At 24.0% G+C, this 22,310-nt stretch overlaps 1 protein-coding gene across 2 annotated transcripts in view; it reads right to left on the reverse strand.

Annotated features, from left to right (window-relative positions):
- LOC114126415 (GTP-binding protein Di-Ras2-like) overlaps positions 1-22,310 on the reverse strand; it is a 50,742-nt gene that overhangs the window by 17,562 nt on the left and 10,870 nt on the right. Inside the window, exon 1 of one of the 2 annotated variants that reach the window (XM_050203414.1) lies at positions 11,356-11,432. The exons of the other annotated variant lie outside the window; for it this stretch is intronic. The gene's annotated coding sequence lies outside the window, so the exon portion shown is untranslated. Of the gene's footprint in view, positions 1-11,355; positions 11,433-22,310 lie in introns of those variants that run through there. 2 annotated transcript variants of the gene reach the window in all.

The following is a 22,310-nucleotide window of genomic DNA, read 5'->3' on the forward strand; positions in this document are numbered from 1 at the left end:
TATTTAGAGATCTATATAGTTTATATTATTATATTAGAGTAGTTATTGTTATCGATAGAACAAATATGTGAAACTTTAAAGAAACATTTTATTTTTCTAAAAAATAGTATTTGGAAAAAATACTCTATATCGTAAAATTATTAGTTTTTTGGATTGATCCAAATCTAAAAAAAATATTTCACTTGTAAATTTTAAGAGCTTTTTAGTATAGTTTATTTGTATAACAATTCAAACATTGTCACAACTCACAATAACTACGAATTGTTAGAAAAAAAAAACATTGTTGTTATCTAAACATTATAGTAATGTGGGTTATTCTCAATTGCTCAAATGTTTTGGTAAAAAAGTATTGTAGCTTAATATATATATTTAAGTATATTACTAGTATAAAACATTTTTTTGTTTATTCTATAGTTGGTATTTTTTTTTTTATTAAACAATACAGTAATACGCGATGCGTGCAAATTCTCAAGTTTTAAAAGAAAATATTACACACAATTTTTTTTATAGCTTACAAATTTTATTTTAAATTCCAGTATTTTTATTCCGAGTTACATAATGTTGCTGCCTGCTACAAATTCCAATTTATTCTTGAACGCGATATTATAGTTTTTAACTTCCTTCCGGATGTATTATATTCAAGGATTGCCGTGGTATCAACACAACATTTTTCACCGCTATTGATATTAAGCATCTACGTCAAGACGTTATATTTTGTAACATTATATATTTACATTTACTAAGTAACAATAATATGTATGTAGACAGTAGACACTATAGGTACTGATGATACGTTATGCTTATTACTATATACAATAATAATTATAATACATAATATTGTAAGTATATATATTATAAAATATGTAGTTATGAAATATATTATATTTAAATAATAAACATTACAAAATTTTAAATTCCAATTATGAGTTCAAACAAAAAGGGAAAAGTAGGTAACTGTTTTATTTGTACAGTAGATGTCGAGCGACCTCATTATGCATGTATTAAATTTAATTTCAATGATAAATCATCGCATACGAAAAAAAGTTGTGAGTAAAGACGGTTTATTAACCTATATTAGTAAATATATTTTATGATGTATCTAAATAATTTATTTCTATCAGTGCTACATTAGGTTGAATTCATTTTTGCTAAAAGCATTGTATTTGAAAATGGCATTGTGTGTATAAAACATAATAATATTCTATTGAGTCGTATATACCTCCACGATTATTATTTTTTTAATATAAAGAATATCGTTATCTGTAGTTGAAAATACATAATAAATTCATTCAAATTTCAACTTAAAATTTATAAAAAAATAATATCTGTTAATATCTTTGAATTTTATTGATTATAGTATGAATACTTAAAAGAAATCTTGTGTTACATTTTTAATCTTTAGCTACAAAAATTAAAAAAATTATTTGCAAAATTTCAAGAATTTTATAAATATATAAACTTCAAATACTTATAAATAAAAACTATGTCTATATGTATCTTTAATCATTTTAAATTGTCATAACTTATGAGGAATCTTGTATTAAATATCCAAGATGTATGAGTGTATGACCAAGCGAAACAATATTTATCGATATTAATAGAAAAAAAAGAACTAAGAATAACTAACTATATAAAATATCTTTTTATAGCTCAACAAAGGGTCAAAATATTTAGCAATATTGGGATTATAATATATTATGTGGAAAATGATAAAATAAAAATATGCTCAACATTTCAAATACCTACAGTTATTTTTTTTTTTAATTTTAACATGATATCAAAAATTGATCGAAAAAACATAGTTATTTTACGGAGGATTATCCATCGCTGTAAAAATATTAACTTCAACTGCACAAAATATATTAGGTAATGTGACTTTTTGGTAAACTTTTTTTTATATATAATTGGTAGAAAAACTTATGAGAAATTTTGTATTAAATTTTAAATTTTAAAATTTGAAAAGAAAATATTTATGAATTACATAAACTACAAATTAATTTACAAATTTTCGAGATATTTATAATTTTGTAAAAATGTTAAATTTAAACTTTATAAGTTATAACACTTATAAGTAATAACTATTGTGACTATGTATTTTTGAAATGTTTAAAAGTTAAATTAACAAGATATGAAGATATTTGACCCAGTGACCATTTTTTGTAAGTCGTATATTCTTATACGGTTATTTGTTTTTGGGTTACATAAAAAAAATATAATTGATGTTGTCGAAGTACAAACTTTTGCTATTACAAACTTTTGACTTAAGTTACTATTGAAACCATTCTCAAAGTTCAAGAACGAAGTATTTTTTATCTTCTTATCGTTTATACACATAAATAACTCTGTAAAATCAATTTATTCATTAGAATTTAAGTGAACGTTTAATTTAGCAATAAATGTAATTTATATAAACAATTTATCTTCTTAATAAGGTGAAAAATACATTTTGATATGGCAACTAGGTAGATACAACCCAGCTGACTGTTTATAACTACATTATTTGCGTTGTATCACAACACTTGTTTTACTTATTTTAGCACAGAATAGTAGAAAAGTGACCTCTTTAAAGTACAAATATTACCTATATTTAACCAATAGGGAGGAACACGAAACTCGTTTCATACTTTTACATGAACATAACTTTTATTGAACATATACTTTAAAACTATTAAACTATATATGGTTACACAGCTGTCTAATAAATTGTGATTTTTGTTGAAGTTTTGAAAAAATTCCTTAAAATCACCATAATTTGAAAACCTTTTTGTAGTTAAATATGTGAAATTTTTATAGTTTAGGATCAACAGTTTAATATAACGTTCTTCATAAATATTTCATATAGAAATCATGAAATTTAAAAAATATGTGATGTGAACATAATTTATTCTTATAGAGTATAGACATTTTAAGTTTGAATTTTTACGAAATTAAACATAATATTCTGATCTATGAATAACGATAGGTACTCATTATTTTATTATAGTTAAAATAATATCCACTGAGACATAAAACTTTTATGTATAATAATAATATATTTTATGCACATAAAGATTTTTTCAAATGCAATGTCTTTGGGAAAAATCATTTCAAATTTACTGTGTTAATAATAGTTAAACAAATTAATTTACCTAATAGTGATATCAACAAATATAACATAAATATAGGCTGATGAACTGTCTCCGCTGAGAACCGTTTTTTACACACAAATATATGTCATTGAATTCAAATTGAACATATCCATTACATTCATTACAATGACCTGTTCAACACCTGCCGTACAGTAATACTGTACAACTGTACCCACTTCACCACATTTTTTCAAAAGAATTATACTAAATTTTTCAATTCATTATATTATAGCATGCCACCTATAAATTTATACATACATACATACATTCTATACATTGTACCTATAGTTCTGTGAATCACTAACTTTCAACTAGAATATGATATATTTATTGTTCATATTCATTAAAATACTTAAAAATTATTTTTAAAAAAAGTTTATGAGTTTGCAGTCAAATTGATAATAAAGTTTTACTATTTATTATAATAAATATTATATGTATATTATATATTACTGTATATTGTAAGTTGTGACATTTGTTAATTGTTCCTAAACAATATTTCATAAAAAATTAAACATACGGAATATATTCAGTAGGTTGCTTAAAGTAGACAAAATTTTTTTCTGTGAACATAGGTATGCATAACAATAAAATAGGTAATACTATATGGGAGTAAAAAAGTAAAATAATTAATTAGTATATTATTTATAATCAAAAATATTAATACTTGATTTTTTAATTTTTTAATCCTCAATCTGAAAACATGATGATAATATCATAGTTAATAATTAACCACATAGTACCTAGGACAACTGTATTTGCTGACCTATTTTATTTTAAATATTTATATAGACTACAAATGTAGCCATTACATGTATTACGTTGTTGGTCCCGTGTGGCAATCGCATTCAGTCTCTCCTAATACTGGTGTTTTATATACGACATGAATAATAAATACGTTTCAAATGTTCAATGCATAATATGATGCATTCACAATGGGTGAAAAATAACATCGATGCATTGTGCAACTCATGTCTTATATATAAGTTATTTTATAATACACATATAAACAATTTACAAAAATCGGAATTTTAATAAATGCATTGCAAAACAATAAAAGGGAGGAGTGAGTATATGGTTTCTAGAATCACCTTTGTATGTATAATATATGGATAGTTTTATTAAATCATAGTCAAGATCCGGAAAAAAGTAATAGAAAACATGAATTTGACGGAAGAATCAAACTATGAAGTGAGACACAGACGATAAAATGAAAATCACGGATACTAGACACACTTAACTATATTAAAAAGACAATTGTCTTTTGTGTTTTACCATATTGTATGGGTATAATTTATTTCGTCGTCGTCTACGTCAAAAGCCACCATAAAACAAGTAATGAATTCAAACGCACTCGAAATAATGAAATATGTAAAGGTGAAAGGACCGTGACGACCGTGATGACATGATCAGGGGATAATATAGTTATCTGGAAGTGAGAGTTCAGAAATCAAATGGTGGCTTTTACTATACGTGGAAGGTACTATCTAAGTTCTAACAACGACCTTGTTAAAAGGTCTAAATTAATATAAACGTGAAATGATGAATCATTGTAAGTGAACTGTCGAAAAGCAATTAGTCACCTATTTTGTGTGTCCTCGAATCGTTAAAATAAGAAAAAAAAATTAAAATACACAACAAAAACAGAGAAGAATTGTATCTAGAAGATGTATTTTGAATATATTGCCTAATAAATTATCTGACTTTTTATTATTTTATTACAACTAGAATAAACTTTTTTCTCGAGGGCTGAATCTCCAAAAAAAAAAAATAAATAAAATTTAAGTTACGTTAAAATGTTAAATAATTCAATTACGCTGGTAAGTATATAACACTAATAATAATATATAATAATAATTTTATTTCCAACTAGAAAATTAACGAGAAAACACGCCATTAAAATATATAAATAGGTACGTATATTATTGTTACATAATCAACAAGTGTGAATGACTTTAACGATTTTATTTGATTATTATTTATTAGATTTTGCTATATTGTACCTATAAGCTGTGACTGTACTTATTATGTTTAGTTAGGTTACATCGTTATCATTAATATCTTCATCTTAGACAACGTCGTTCGATTTTCTTATTAACGTGAAGTGTAATTTAAAGAATTATTAAAAGTTGAGTTAAATAGTTAATATGGAAGTAACGAAATCATAAGAAAGTGGATAAAAAATCGTATTTAATGAACACGTCATATATATTCTGTAAAATATATTTAGGTATTAAAACAATTTCATGGTGCTGTGTTAAGTAAAATTTACTAAAATTTCCAAGAATATTAGAAACTGCATTAAGCTATTATGAATCACGCGTAGGTAATTAAAAATTATTTTATCAATATATTATTATATACTTATAAGTTATAACATAGATGAGATCAATATCATAAAATGTCTGAACGAAATGCTTCCAACTTATAAATGCTAACAAAAAGTGGTCAGAACGAATATTTGCTTAAATAGTATCAAAAGTGCACTGTAATATAAAAGCTATAATGTCAGCTGAATAAACTGTAAAATAATTATTGTAAAAAGATAGAAATCGAAGAACAACCCTAATTATTATTTTAGTGAATTAGTTATTGAGGATGATCAGTTTTATTTTGATGATAAAATAACATGATTTTTGTTGCACGGCACTTAACAGAATTGACGCCACATAACGAATAATTGTTTTTGCAACAAATAATGGTTTAAAATATTTATCTAAAGCTTGTATCTGGTATATGGATGAACATTTTACCACTAATATTCCAATAACTGTCATTCATTTTTCCGGACCTACAAATAATTAATGAGGACTTTAAAAAAGCAATAATCGATGCTATTAAAACAGTTATTGAAAAAGATGTAAAAATTCAGAGATGCTTTTATCATTGGAAAAATCTAAAAGTTATGCAGTCTTGAAAAATTCCATAGTTCAAATTCAGAGTTTTGCCAATTTTGTGACATGTTAGATGATAACCTAACATTCTTACCAATAAATGATTTTAATACTGGTGGTTTAGTAGTTAAATATACTTTCAATTATTAAATTATACATTTATTAATTAAAGCGATGGTAAAATAGATACCACTCTAATGTACATTTTAATATAATTTGTGATATTATTGCTAAAGTAATTTATTTTGCTGGCATAATAACACAGTAGGTTGAATTAATTTTGTTGAAAACATTATATCTTTCAAAATTGAATTTAAAAAACGGTATTTATATATTTTTAGATTTGTTTGTTATAGTATGAAACACTTATAAAGAAACCTTGTTTTACATTTTCAATCCTTAGCTAAAAATAAAATATTAAACATTTTATAAATTTAATGTTTAACAACATAAATTCAATTTTTTAAACTACTATTAGATGTAAAAACCATATGAAAAATCTTGAATTAAATTTTCAAACATTTTGACCCATATGGTGTTTTTTTAGTGATAAAAAAATTTAAATTTAAAAACTTCAAACGTCTATAAAAAATAAATATTTTGAAATGGTTATATCATGTATAGAAAGTCGTGATATTATAATTGTGTTTATAACGTTTATAGGTATAATATATATATATATATTTGATTTGTTAAAGGTTTAGCTTATTTAAAAAGTATCATGCCTAAGTAAGCTAAAGATCTAATCTAGTATTTTAAACGCACATAATACATAAATTCGTATAATAGAGTAAAAAACGGGCAATCGTAGACACTTAACAAATTGCAAAAAATATCTCCTATTATTCCATCATTTGTTTAGGGTTTAAGAGATATACGAATATAACATCAAATAATAGAGATCGAACTAAAAATGTATGTGAGGAAAGGCATAATTAGTTTTCAAACTTAATAAAAATTTACTATTATTAAAATTCCATAGCTTGATAACATTTGTTTAGGTAATATTGATTTAGGTGAATCACAATCATTCACAATTAAGACATTAATTACTTAAGTCACACAGCATGAACTGGATACTATACTAGGTCATCACAGATAAAAAATAAAATAAAAGATTAATTAAAACATCTCTGTAAGGAATAAAATGACGGAAGTAGGGAATAGAAAAATCTTTTTAAATGCTATTGCTTATTAAAAAAAAAAAAAAATAATTTACGTCATTGAATTTTTTTATAAATATAAAATACATTTTTTATTAACTATAAAAACGTTTCCCTAAATTTTTAGAAAACAGCTAGTGTACCTAGTCTACTAATTTACATCATTGATTTGTTTTACATAATATTATGTATTAACTTAAATTGTAATTCACATATTTGTATGTATTGACGTTTATAAATGTTTGTCTTTTTTAAAATTTTAAAATTTGGATATTTATTGATCTAGATTCCTACCAGACATAAAAATTCCAAACGGAATACAAAAGGATTTCGAAGTCAAATTTGACAAATTGTTTAAGATACACTGAAAAAAATTTAACGTACATAAAATGTAACCTTAATATATTTGAATTTAACGAAGAGAAATAGATGGAGCTATATAGCGATGAAACGAGATTTGTTCGACAAACATTTCACTAGCAGCCTGAAATTGTGTACTAAATCAAAATTAGTAAATACCAAATCTAAGAGAATTGAATGTGGTAGACCTCATGTTTGACTATATAAAATAAATGTAAGATAACACAAGTGTATACCTATTAAATATTATATTATGTAATATCAATAAGGTCAGCGCCATAGCTATATTTTGTATATATACTAAATAATAATAAATATACCCGTTCACAATTTAATATTAACTAACAAACAATTTTCATTTTTATTTATTTTAAACTTCGTATCGTTAAACATGTCGTGTAATACGGTAATTCCATAAAAGCAGCTGGTAATTTTGGTTGAACAGAAGTTCGAGCATTGTATAAATTTCTTATAATTAATTTTACGTTTTGAAAAGTTAAAGTTTCAATATTAGTATTAGTAAACTGTAAACTGCACACGAATCACGATCAAATGCACACTGGCTGCTATAGTTATATTATCTTAGTAAACACATTATCTACATCGTAGATTATTACTAAGTTGTTTTGTTGACTGGAAATAAACAGAATATCCTGGAAGGCAATTTACGTACTTTCAAAAATACGAGCTGGGCCACGATAAATATACGTATATGACTGACCTTTTTTGTGAACGCAATTTAACGACCCTAAACTGAAAGGGATTGGTTGGAGTGGAGAAAAACCTCCTCTCACTCGGTAGCGATATTTTATAATTTCAGTCGAAAATCGGCACTCGGTAAATTAGTTTTAAAATTAAAAATCGGTCATTTCTGCAAAAGCTTCCTACATAGTTGGCAATTTTAAAGATCACACCGCTTTTCCCCGTAATTTTTTTAGATCGTCCCTGATATGCCTAGCCAATCGGATTAATTATATTATGCATGTTATTCGTTATTGAGCAAAACAGCGTACGTTTAAATATTATTCAACACGTTGAAATAAGCAAATATTAACGCGTAGGTACACAGTGTGTCGTATGAATTAGTGACTATAGCCTAAAGGTATATATTGTATATACACATCAATATATACTTCTACAGCTATATACAATCAATATTTAAATAGTTGCAGGATGTTATTATGTGTATACCTATGTACAGTTTTAATAGGTTTAATACATCAATAGTTTATATAATCAGATGCATGCATAATGCAAACTGTATGTATATTAAAGTTGTGTATTTAAAAAATATTTGAGTACCTATATACATACGTACATCGATGAATAAACATTATGTCATATGTTCATACTTCGTATTATTTATCGTAAATTCACAAATAACATGAACAAATACATACTTAAATATCTTAATATATATTATTAAATAATAAGAGTTAAGACTAAATAGGCGTTGGTATATCATAACAATAACGTGGTCGGAATAACGAAAAGGGGAAGGCTAATAAAAAAAAAATTATGAAAATAAAATTTGTATTGTTTGCACAAGAGATAACTTTTGTACCTACTTATTATATGACCAGATATGTATAATACTAAATAAAATTAAACTGAAATAAAATAAATAACATTTTTATTTAAATTAATTTATTACAAAAAACTTACATACCCTTATAAAGTACACACTTATAATATTATATTATTATTGTGTACAAGTACAATCTAAAACTTTTATTTTCCTAGAAGATTTTTTATAAAAGCGGTAATCAATATCTCTATTTTTACATTATCGTATTCAGAGAAAATACATTCGATAAAAGAGCCACGGTTCACCCTTCCACCAACTATGAAACTAGTTACCAATGTTACCATATAATACCATATTGTCAAAATTTTGCTTTGATTCGAGTTTATGATACATATAGTTATCGATGCATACAATACAGCAAAGGGAGTTCCCCGATTTTTTTTTGTTTAGATATTGAAATTCTTAGAAAGATATTCTATTGTATTCCTATTGTTAGACATAGTTTGACATTTAAGTATAATAGCCAAATATTTAATCCAACAGGAAATAGGAAATGTATACTATGGGAAAGTGTTCTGAAATCGAAATAAAAGTAAAATTCGAATTCAGAAAAAGTTGTCTTCCTCTGAGCTATTATGATATAATATTGTTGAAACAAATCGATATTATGTATAGATATATTATAAAAAATAATTTTATTAGAAAATAATTACTATAAAAATATGATTGATTTGTGATGTAGATACGTAGGTATGTAGGTACAATAAATTAAATTTATTATTAGTATTTATCACGTACTCTGCAAAGTATCAAAACTATGTTTTGTTATAGATACTTTTCAGACAATTAATTTTATTAATTATCAAATATTTTTTCTTTTAAGAAACCATATAATAGACACTATTGTAGCAATAATTGATATTCATATTGTATGAATTCAATTTAATTTTAAAGTGTCTTTTCTGTGAGACTGTTATTAAAGATAGATACAAAGTTTGATTTTTTTCTTTTATTAAAAGAAAAAATAATTTATGTAAATAATTGATAAAATTCAATTATTGATGAATTTTTGAATCTAGTTTTTAGGTGAAAATTTAAAATACTACTTTCGTTTGTATTCAAGCTTTTCAAGTAATACAGTTTTATGTGGTATAATTATGCTACCTATTATAAAACTATATGAAAATATCAGTAATGTTAATAAAAAATATTAGTCATTGATTTGGATGTTAAAATTAAATTAAATCACTAAAAATAACACAGTGTTAATCAACATAACAGAGACAGAGAGAAGTAATAAATTCAAATATTTTTCTAGTAACATTACTAATGTTTAAATTATACCATTCAATTTGAATCTATAATCAATTTTTGATGAATTACAATTTATTAGGTAGGTATTTTATCCTTTTGGGCTTAAAAATCATTGCATGACTTCCACAACCGTGTGCATCAAATTATTAACATATAAATAAACACCGAATACTGATCCATTTTTACCTGATAAAATCATAAATCATATTCATAACACGATTTTGAATCAAAATATATAGGTACAATATTATTATGTACTATGTTATATACATGAGCATAATATGGTAGTATGGTATATGTATATCAATATAATAATTTAGTTGTATTCATAATATTTTCAATACAATATCCACTTAATAACTAACCACTAATTTGCTATTCTAATTCTAAAATATAGACTTAGGTCATATGTAAATTCAATGAAAATTATAAGTTAATTAAAATTTTTTTGCTAACATGATATTTTTTTGAAATTAAAATATATATTAGTATTAATTTTATATAGTAAATTGTAATACTTATTTAATATTATATAAGATAAATAAATATAATTAAAAAATATTAAATCTAAACATTTGATTTTTAGTGAAACCAAAAACTTGCATATTTAGTCACTATAAGATAGGTTTAAACTTATAATTGGAAAAAGGATAAATTGTGAATTAATAATTAGTTGTTCAGTGGAATTTTTTATAAAAAATATATTATGAATACGACCAATTTCGAAACTTGTAAAATGTAAATAATATATCTTAATGCATATCTAAATTTTATCTATGTATATAATATTATTATAATGTATAATATGCACTATGTAAGCGCGCGCCCAGGATTTTGTCTGGGGGGGAGGGTGCTTTAACATTTTCCTACTTTCCTTACACACGAATAAATACTTATTAAAATTTTCAGTTTAATACCGATACAGAGTTAAGTAAAATACTACCGATATAGAATAAGTAAAATATTACCGGTACCAGCAGCTTTGCTTCGTTTTCGACTCATTTTATTATTTATTTGTTACACGTAGATACGTATCAACACAATACTGTCTCAACGGCAAAATTAAACGGACTAAATTGTCCATACGAGATTTTTATGCCACAGAGAGTAGTAATATTGTTATTATTATCGCAGTAACCAATCAAAGTCGATCCAATGTAATCGCAAGTAACTTTTTATCTAAAATCTAAAAATAGTTTTTAACGAAAAAAGCGATCGGTGTCCGGTGATTTCCATAAAATTTATCACGTGTTATTAATAATTTATATCTAACATTACAATAAAATTTGGAAAAAAAAACAATTATCATTGTAATACTATATTATGTATTTATGACAATATGTTATAATAATGCATAATTTAATTTTAAAAAAAATTGGGGGGGCTGTAGTCTCCACCCATTAGATGCCCCACTGTGTATGTAATTTTGTATCTTATATCAATATAATATTACACTATTATATTATAATTTGATGCCCAATCATATTATTAAAATTTTACCAAGTTGAAAAAGGAAAGTACACAATCGTACCGTATTGAACCTTAATTTTTTAATTAGAAAATAAAAATGGGTAATTTACTATTTATTTCTATATTTTTCATATTTTACTTTTTTTAAAAAAAAAACTTGAAAAATAATATTACAATCATGTGTACCTACCTATCTATAAAAAGTACGATTCATATTTTATGTGATTTATGCTTGTTATATTTCAGAGGGTTATATATATATTTTTTTATTATTTTGTTGTTTTATGGTTCGATATTTCAATGTACCTATAAAATCAATCACATTTTCAAAACACATTCCTTGAGTGTTCTGCACAATCTAAGATAGTGAATATAATGAATATCGGATATATACCCCTATATTCTATATTCAATTTCACGATTTACACAAAACGAACGAGTTAAATTGAAAATACCAGTATAAAAGTGTATAAGCAATAATATTTATTTATTTTTTGACAATCATTTGCATCATATGTAGCATATATTCCTATTTATTAGCTCACAGCTTGGGACACTACCTTGACCGTATTTTATTATTATTATTATTTTTTTGCTGATACATTTAACTGACATTGTTAAATTATCATATACATTTTTTGATCTAAAAATAAGTTAAATTTATTTTTGACATTGGACTGTCGAGAACAATGAGATGACTAGTTGCATGAACATACTACCTATTATCTCGATAGTTTATATAAATTTATTATCAAACGCTTATAAAATACAATTAGAGTAAAAATACAATAATTAGCCAAATCAAACGTTTTACAGTTATTTGATGAGATTTTATATTTTTGGTGTTTACTAAAAAAAAAAAAAAATGGGTGGTTATTATAGCGTATTATTATAAAAATTGTTTATTTAAATGAGACGTAATCATTTTTTTTTTTTTTTTTATAAAACAATTAGTGCACTAAAATTATGAAATACTATTAGACTGAGTAAACTTTTTATATACAATATACATTATACACCAGCTTACAATAATTATTGTGTAAAAATAATGTACTTGTATTCTAGATGTTTTTCAAATATTTTTTATTAGTCAACAGTCATGTTTTATAATCGTATAATTTAACAAACTAAAATATACAGTCATGTAGTGTCTTGGTCATATAAAAATCATAACAAAACAAAAGTTGGTTAATATAAATTATCTCAAATTATTGAGAACCCTTTTGAAGAATAGAGCAATTCCTTTAGCTTAATATTAACTTGATACCAAATGGAGAGAGTCATACATCCTCTTTAATTTTAACTGCTACTATACCTAAACATTATATAATACAACCGTACAAAAAAATTTATTGGCATAATACTTGGAAAGTACTTGAAAAGTACTTTCTGACTTGTTTTTTTCTCTCTATCTATTTAATTATTTTGTATTTTTTTCTTTTTCTTTTAGTATTTGATTTTATCGGTATTCTAAAAATGTCATCACATTATAGTTATATATTATTATATATTATATGCGGTAATCAATTAATGTATTGCATTATGATATTGCTTTTAGTATTTTACTATACTTTCTTTATTGTAATCTTATCAATAAATACTATATTATAATATTATATATTACACTAATGTAATAATTTTAGGATAATATTAATAATTTTCAATTAAATTGTAATACAATTATGTAATTATTATGTACCAGTTATAAATTAATAGTTACTACTATTATTATATAATCTGTTTTTCAGTATTTATTTCCTAATTCCTTCATTAATATTGCAATTGTATGGTACCACTCAAACGGTAGTACAAAACAATAATCATCATAAATATCTATTAAAAGACTATAACAGTATAAAAATTATTATTATTCGGTCTGTGAAACTTTTTGATACTGAGTGTAATGGTAATGATTTGTTTTTACTGAAAGTTTGTCTCGGAAAATACTTATAAGACAAAATTTCTCAAAAGTTTCGTACAAAATAACATCTTTCGTCGATTGAAAAGTATAGCACAGATGGTATAATTTAGACCGATATTTTTTTTTTAAATTACTATAGTAGTTTTCTGAAAAATTGTGAATAACTTTTTTATAAAGATATGCATTTACAATCTACATAAATATATAATGCAGTATCTGGAAACTGTAAATTGTGATGAAATAACGAACGAGAAACAAACATGACGTATAATATTATGATTTGTTGAAAAAGTTTCAAGAGAAGTTCAGTGACAACACACTTCAACAATTTTAAGAAAAATTTAAAAAATATTGTATGTGTACTATCAGAAAAAGTTTCAATAAACCGTTACTATACTATTATCTATAGGTTAAAAAAACATACCTACAGTTATTGTGCGCTATATTATATAATACACTATACATATATTGAAAAATATTATTTTTAATAAAAATGATATATTTAGTTGAACTTGATAGGTAAAGTACTTTATGGCAAATAGAATAGACTGATCACAGGCATGTTGCAGATGGTTTCACTGTGTAACTGACATATTCGGTTATATACTCGAATGAGTTGCGATGGTTTTTAATAATAATAAAAAAAAAAAAAAAAATGTTTAAAGAACCATGTATACTTCTACTCGTAATGTGTTTTTTTTTATAATATCATAATATATATAGTTCATTTTATCTATATTTATAAGCTAAACTATATTAAATATAATTAATAATTATGTCAATGAAATATGTTTATAATTTTAGTTAAAATAAGTAAATATTATAGTGAAATTATTAGAATCATTAGTTGGTTTATTAAACTTTCTGACGATATTAGTTACTTTTTTAATAATTTAAGAAATATTATTGATTGAAACTTGAAACATTTCAACAATCATAAGTGTATTATTTTTATATATAATATAATAAATTTTAAAAATATATAAAATAGTTTAAAAGTTGTTTATAACGTAATAGTCCATGCACTTATATTAATACTATTGTACGGTACTCCGATATTAATTTATAACTTATAAATTATAAATTAATTATTATATTATATGATACCTATATTGATATAATATAGTAAAAAAATGATGATATAACTTATGCCATAATCGTGTTATAATTCAATAAAAGTTTAACCTCTTAATATTACCTACACAATGACGAAGTACACTCGAAAATTTTTTTTTAATCTTCTGCTCAGGGTTGCATACTGAATTACATATGTTCTTTAAATTACAGTAAAAGGTAATAGTTACTGAGAGAAAAGCTCAATTTTTTTTTAATTGAATTGAATTGAATGAAACTTTATGAATGACCGCAATCGAAACTGTTATTATCGCCCACCCAAGCAGCAAACATTTCTTGGAAGTCTATTAGCAAGTTGAACAGGTTATTGACTTTGACTATGCCTTGGTTTTCCGTGAACGATTTTGACTTTATTCCTCACAATGTTTAGTTCATTAATCACCGAATTTACGAATTTTCTTCCTTTATTGGATTGTAATATTACATTTTACTCTCAAATAACGTAGGTATATGTATATATATCAATATGGTTATAAGTAATTTTTTCAGCGTGTAAGATTTCAATGTTACGTATTTAGTCAGGTGGTCCTGTTAATTCATAATGAAAGAGATAGCCATTATAATTTTGGGACTGTATTTGTGCCCGTAAGTTGTAAGTTGGCTCTAAAATGGCTAGGATATTAATCTTATTCTTGAATTGAGTTGAATGCACTGTTTTTTTTCTGGCATTGAACACATAATTTTAAGTAAGCCATAACAGTTTCATTATTTATACTGCAATATTTATTTTGTAGCTAACTCAAAAATTCATTTTACGATTTCTTCCATGGCCCATGACAGAATATGTTTCGCGAAGAAAATCAAACAATTCGTCAATTCTATAACGTAATATAATACGGCATATTATTGCCAGCTGATATAATAAGACGTTCTTTTTCATTTATTATTAAAACATCGTACTTTCGTATTTCACAATAGTCCTTCATTGTTTTCATTTCACTGACAGTTTTTTAACAAATTTTGATTTTTTACTCGTCCAAATAAGATCCCCAGGTATAATCCTCAGTAGATAAAAGAAAGTTATTATCATCCTGTCTGTTCATAAGGATATATTTTATTTTTCGTTAAAAGTTGTACGAACAGTGTCAATAACCATTTTAAATCGGTACATACGCGACAGCTGTACACATATTAAGTATAATCAGCTATATAATTTTTCATTAGGTATGACATTTTAAAATGTAACTTATTACTTAACCAATATTGGGCCACCGCCATATAGACCTACCTTATCTGTACTCGACAAAGTTTTATTAATTTACTCACAAGGCTTCAAATATACATCATTTTTAGCCTAATCATTGCTCGTTGGACATCTATTTTGCTATCAACATTTCTTATTCCATAAGAAAGACTATTAAAGTTTTTCCCTAAAAAATAACGGTAATTACTACCACATTTATAGTTAATAAATATCTAACCAGTGACTAACGTAATTTTCGATATAATGTCATTATAGTGTAGCATATACTATTATACTCGTATACTTAACTTGAATTATTTGATAAAGTATTAACGTGGATAAAACATAAAGGTAACCTCCTTTGATCGACTAAACATTTTTAAATTAAATTAAATTCTAAAAATGGTTTCTATTATTAAATATTAATAAGATTAGAATGGTAACACTTAAAAAGTGAATCATAGTAAAATATTTGTAAATATTAAATATTTCTTTGTAACTTTTTCCGTAATGTGTTAAAAAAAAACTTGGACTTTAAGTTTTAATCTGTATACCTACCTTATTTTATATAAATAATAATAAATATCTCGATAATAATATTATAATATAGTATAAGTATAATGGTATACGCCGAAATGAAGTATTGATTTTATATTTTAGTGAGTCTTAAGGAGTCATCGCCACTTTGAAATTGATGTACAAAAGGATAATATTTGTAGGTACATTAAATTCGTACGCTAAGTGTCAATTTGCATTTTTTAAGCAGCTTACGAGCATTTGTATTTTATTTGAACCGTGACTGTAGGCAATGATCCATTAAGTATTATATTGTACCTATTTATGTACTCTCAATTTAAAAAATGGCACATAGTGTAAAGCTTATTAAATATAAAAGTAAAAAATAAATGTATAAAATAAGAGATATATTTCGACTACATTTAATATGCATTATTATTTATTAATAATTATTGTATTAATTCTGAGATTCGTAGACAATAAGATTTTTTTAAAAACCTATGAACTATAAATATATATATATAGCTCTTTATTCTTTTATAGTCTGATTGAAGTAAAATGTACCTATTGTTCTTATAAAAATTGTGGTAATTCTTTGAATTTCCAACTATAAAAATTTGGTTATGAGTAGGTTTATTTGATTATTTTAAGTTTTGAAGCACTTAGAAAGTTACAAAACACCTTAAAAATATCTATTGATGTATACAATTATATACTATCTAAATCTAATATATATATATTTATTGATCTATTTACTTCAACAACAAGAGTTATTAGCGTTATGATTTTGTTTCTTAAATATAATATTACTAAATTTGTTTGTATAATTATGATTTTTAATTAATACTATTACTCTGTTTAACATTTCTGTTTAAGGTCCTAGGATTTCAAAGGGTTGTCCTAGTAAGTTGTTTTCTTTTCCTGCGTTCTAGTATTTGATAAATCTAATATTTAAACATAAATATAGGTTACTATATTAATAAATATAACATATTATACAAAAACTATATTATATAATATAGGTAATTACCTACCTATATTTACCAAAATTAGTTACCTATTTACATTCATACAAACATACAAAAACATACTATCGACATAATTTCGTTTTATCGTTTAAGACTAGTTTATAAATAACATTTAGTAAAATATTATTATCTATAAATAACAGTTTTAAATGTAGGTATATTCGATGATTTTCAAAAATTCGTTAAATAATATTTTATAATATTAAATTAACAAAGCCAAATATTTCACTTTAATACATTAAATGATAGAAAATTAAATTAAATTTTACTTCATAGTACAATAATATATTATTATGTACGTCATTTTTCGATTAATATAATTATATACATAATAATACTATAACACATATATTAACATGATATATAGTTAGGTACAGCATGTCAGGGTGATTCCTTAAACATACTACGAATGCAATTAATAATAAGATGTTATAGAATAATATATTGCTCTTCTTGAACAAATTTAGTAGATCACCCATCTCGTATAATTATATTATACTGTAGGTAGTACATTAAGAATTATAAAATGGCAATTTTAATATAATACTATTTATGCATTTTGGTAAAATCAAATAAACCTAATGATTTTTTAAAGATGATTAATGTCAGTATAAATTTAAAATAACATAATATTATTAAAACTATAATTTAAAGTAAAACTTTTAAATTTTAATTATTTAAATTGCAAAAATATAATTAAAGTTTTAAAGAAGATGAACTTTTTTACTTTATTTACTTTTGTCGACGGTCTATGACAAATAAAAATCATCCATATATAATATACATATATTATTGTCATTTTATATTATCAATATAATTATCAGTTCTATTAGGATTTTCAAATAAGATATTTTTAAAAATTGTTCTGTAATATCTAAGTTGAAAATAGTTTATATATCTATGTACATTTAGTACACAATTTTTTTTTATTTTTAGTTTTACTTTGACACCTTTTCCATAAATGGCTAACGCTACACAAATTTACATTTTTATAGCATACGCCATTATATTATAACCAATTCAAAATTTAACACGTTTTAGTAATTTTGTATTTAATAACTAAAAACATATATTATACCTAATAAAACTAATTTATCAATCAATTTATGTTTCGTAAAGTTGTTTAATAGGTAATTATTTATTTTGACAATATTCTCATATATTCTCAAAACAATTTAATCAACATTTCAGAGTGATATTTCGAAGTAAATAATTTCAGACGTGGACACCTTATTTCATATTATATCATCAGTCATCAGCCTTTATACATTATTCAAATTTTTTGTATTACTCATAATTATTATTGTATTTCATAAGAATATAGAATACACTATACAGATTATAAGATTTAAAAAGAAAAAAAAAATCAACTAACCACAACATTTAAAACTATTTTTATAATATCATTAATTTTAGTATTTAACAAAATATATGTACCTGTCTGAAGTTGTAACATAGGTAATTTAAAACAGTGACGTAAAATAACTAAATGCATGGACAACTCACTGTAAATTAAATCATTTTTATTTACATTTAAATTATTTTATATTTGTAGGCACTCTATATTTCTATAAATATAGATATTAAAAATAAAGTAAAATTATTGGACATTTTCAGAAAATACATTGTTTAACATTTAACTTTTAAAATATTTAAAATACAGAATAATATTTAACTTTAAGAAGACTTAACGGAAATTTACATTTGAATAAAATTACAAATGATAAGTAAAATGACTACCTACTTTTTAATTTCGTCACGTAAATGTTTTTTATTTAGTAAAAAATAAAAAATAAAAAGTTCTATGTTCAATATAGTTATTTTAATGTATAAAATATTTTAACTTAAAACCTTTTGAACTTTTTATGTTCTTTTTTTTAAAAAAATAAAGTAAAAAAAAAAAACAAAATATGGTATATAATACATAGGTACCAAAACATCATTATAAATAACGTCATGAAACGTAATCTAGTGTTATTGAATTACCTACCTAAAGTTCTATTATAAATGTTCTGATGTATGTACTATCGAAATAGTGAATTTGTGAAAGACACATTTTTTTTTATATATAACATTATGCTGAAGTCTGGCTTAACATACATATGATAACTTGAAATTGATGTGAATCCTAATAGATAAAATAGATGTCTATATAATAATTATGGTTTTCATGATGATGTTAAATATAATGTTACAAAATGCAAATAAATAAATCTGTTTCAAAATATTGTAAAGTAGTCATCTATATTTTATAAGATAAAAACTATAGAAGTAGAAGTAATTTGTAAGTTGTAAGCAATAAGCATAATATTTTATTGTGCAATGAATATTTTTAAAGATATTTTTCTTTATTACTAAAATCTATATATATACATATTACACATAATACAGTACCTATCACACAATATATTTTATATGAATGTATTTTTATTTAGAATGATTGGTAAATCGTAATACTATGCAATATGAAATATTGAAATAATACTGAGCGAAAAAAGAGTAGGTAGTGATTATGGATTATGATGGTGATCATATTACCCGTTAGACGTGTTACATCGTAGTTTTTCCACAAACAACAAAACAGTGCAAAGAAACCTTTATTGTAAGTACTCGAGACATAGTATTAAATAAGAAATATACCATATTATTGATTATAGTGTCATTGTTAGTGTTAATATTATTACTGAATATTTATTAAATACATTACCAATAAGAATGAAAATCATTATTTCTCGGTTTTGTACATTAAATACTTAAATAGGTACCTGTAACTGCACTTGCATGTCATTGTATCAAATTATAATATTAGAGATGTTACCTATACACTTGCGACGTACATTAATGTATAATATATATTATGTATACTTAAGTATAGTAAAATATTAAAAGCCATGGCATGACTTATGAACTCATGTAAGTAATAATTGAGTTGAACAATTGACGAGTAAAATATATAATAAAGTAAAATAGTTACATATGTATATTATTGTTTATTTTCTACCACGTTATAACAAATTATACACTCTTGAGTTATTTTTGCACACATTACGATTATACATATATTATTAATGTATATATTAACGTTAAAATGTTTAATTCCGTTGTTTAATGAGTTAACAGCTAGGTTGTTCACGAATTACCTACGAATGTTAATTAATAAAATAATACACGAAAATCATAATTTACAAAGCTATTCTATAAAATTTTAATTTAATTTCCGATTAAGTCTAGAATACATTTAAGTTTAAAATAATATATTATAGTATTTTGTTTATTCTAATTCGAATTAATTATTCATTTACATAAGCGAGGCTACTGTAACATTTAGAGTTGCACAATTTTTCTTTTTTTCTACAAACACAGTGAACAACTAAACGATAATCTTATAATAACACAATAAACATAGGTACACGAACATTGCCTATTTGGAGCCGAGTAGCAATTTATATTTGATACGAATATAGACCGGACTTAGACAAAAGTTGAAACTTTGCTCGGACGACCCAGCTTTATCGGTGAACGGTGATAATCGTATTTTGTACAATTTGACACATTAACGAAGTGATGGCAGATACTATATAAAATAACTAATTGAAGTATAAATTAAGTGCATTACCTACACGTGCTAGTTATTTCATAAACAACTATTTGATTCAACACTTTAACTGTAACATATAAATTATTATATATATATAAATAACCTACATAAACAGAATAGCGTTGAAGCGTCAACATTTTAATTGGAATTGCATACACATACCAAATATTATTAAACGCACTGTATATTTTACTGATCGTGGGCTGTGGCCTATAAACTTATACAAATATTTTGTATATGATATGTTTTTGTGTGACGCAGTAAAACTCAAACTAAGAATCTTCTCTGTTCAACCCTCACCCCACGCGCACCGTCGTCCGTTCGACTGCCTTTTACGGTTTTAAATTTTCAGTTTTTGCCTTCGGGCTGGATAAGACTCGAATTACGTTTAACGGCAAAAACTAAGGGTTTGTTTGGATTTGGCAAGTATAAGTGTAATATTGTATAAAATGACAGCTAATGTCGTAGATGTGTTATGGTTCTGCAAGTATGTATATATATAATAATATTATAGTCCGTGCAGCTGAGAAAACTGAAGTCTTATAATTGCAGTACGCTTTATGTTGTTTACATTGCATATTGTAAAAACGGGGAAGAAGGTGACGAACAATAATAAATACTTCCCGGAAAACATGGTAAATTGTTTCAATTATATGCGAATTATACTCGCATAATTAAAATTATTGCTATAGCGTTGTATATTTATAGTTTAAATAAACAACTAAATACAAAGGATTTTTTAATAATTGTTTAACACTCATTTTCTCAAATTAATTTTCCAAAATCATCAAAACTTTTCAAATTACAATACCGTTTACCTTCAATACAATCACCCTGTTTATTGAATTTTTAAAAAAAATCTATATTCAATTTATAAGTCTAAAAATAAAAAAATAAATATGTGTGATATAACGCATATAAAATATAAATTATTTTTAAAAAACAACTTGCACAAAGTATATTATATAGATTTATAAAATAAATATAAAATTTGTATAATTTTTAATAAAACCAGACTTATAAATAATTGGCTAACTCAAATTTTTAAGTCAAAAAATATTAATATGGGTGTT

Source organism: Aphis gossypii, chromosome 3 (assembly GCF_020184175.1).
Source record: "Aphis gossypii isolate Hap1 chromosome 3, ASM2018417v2, whole genome shotgun sequence".
In the NCBI taxonomy this organism is placed as follows: domain Eukaryota; kingdom Metazoa; phylum Arthropoda; class Insecta; order Hemiptera; family Aphididae; genus Aphis; species Aphis gossypii.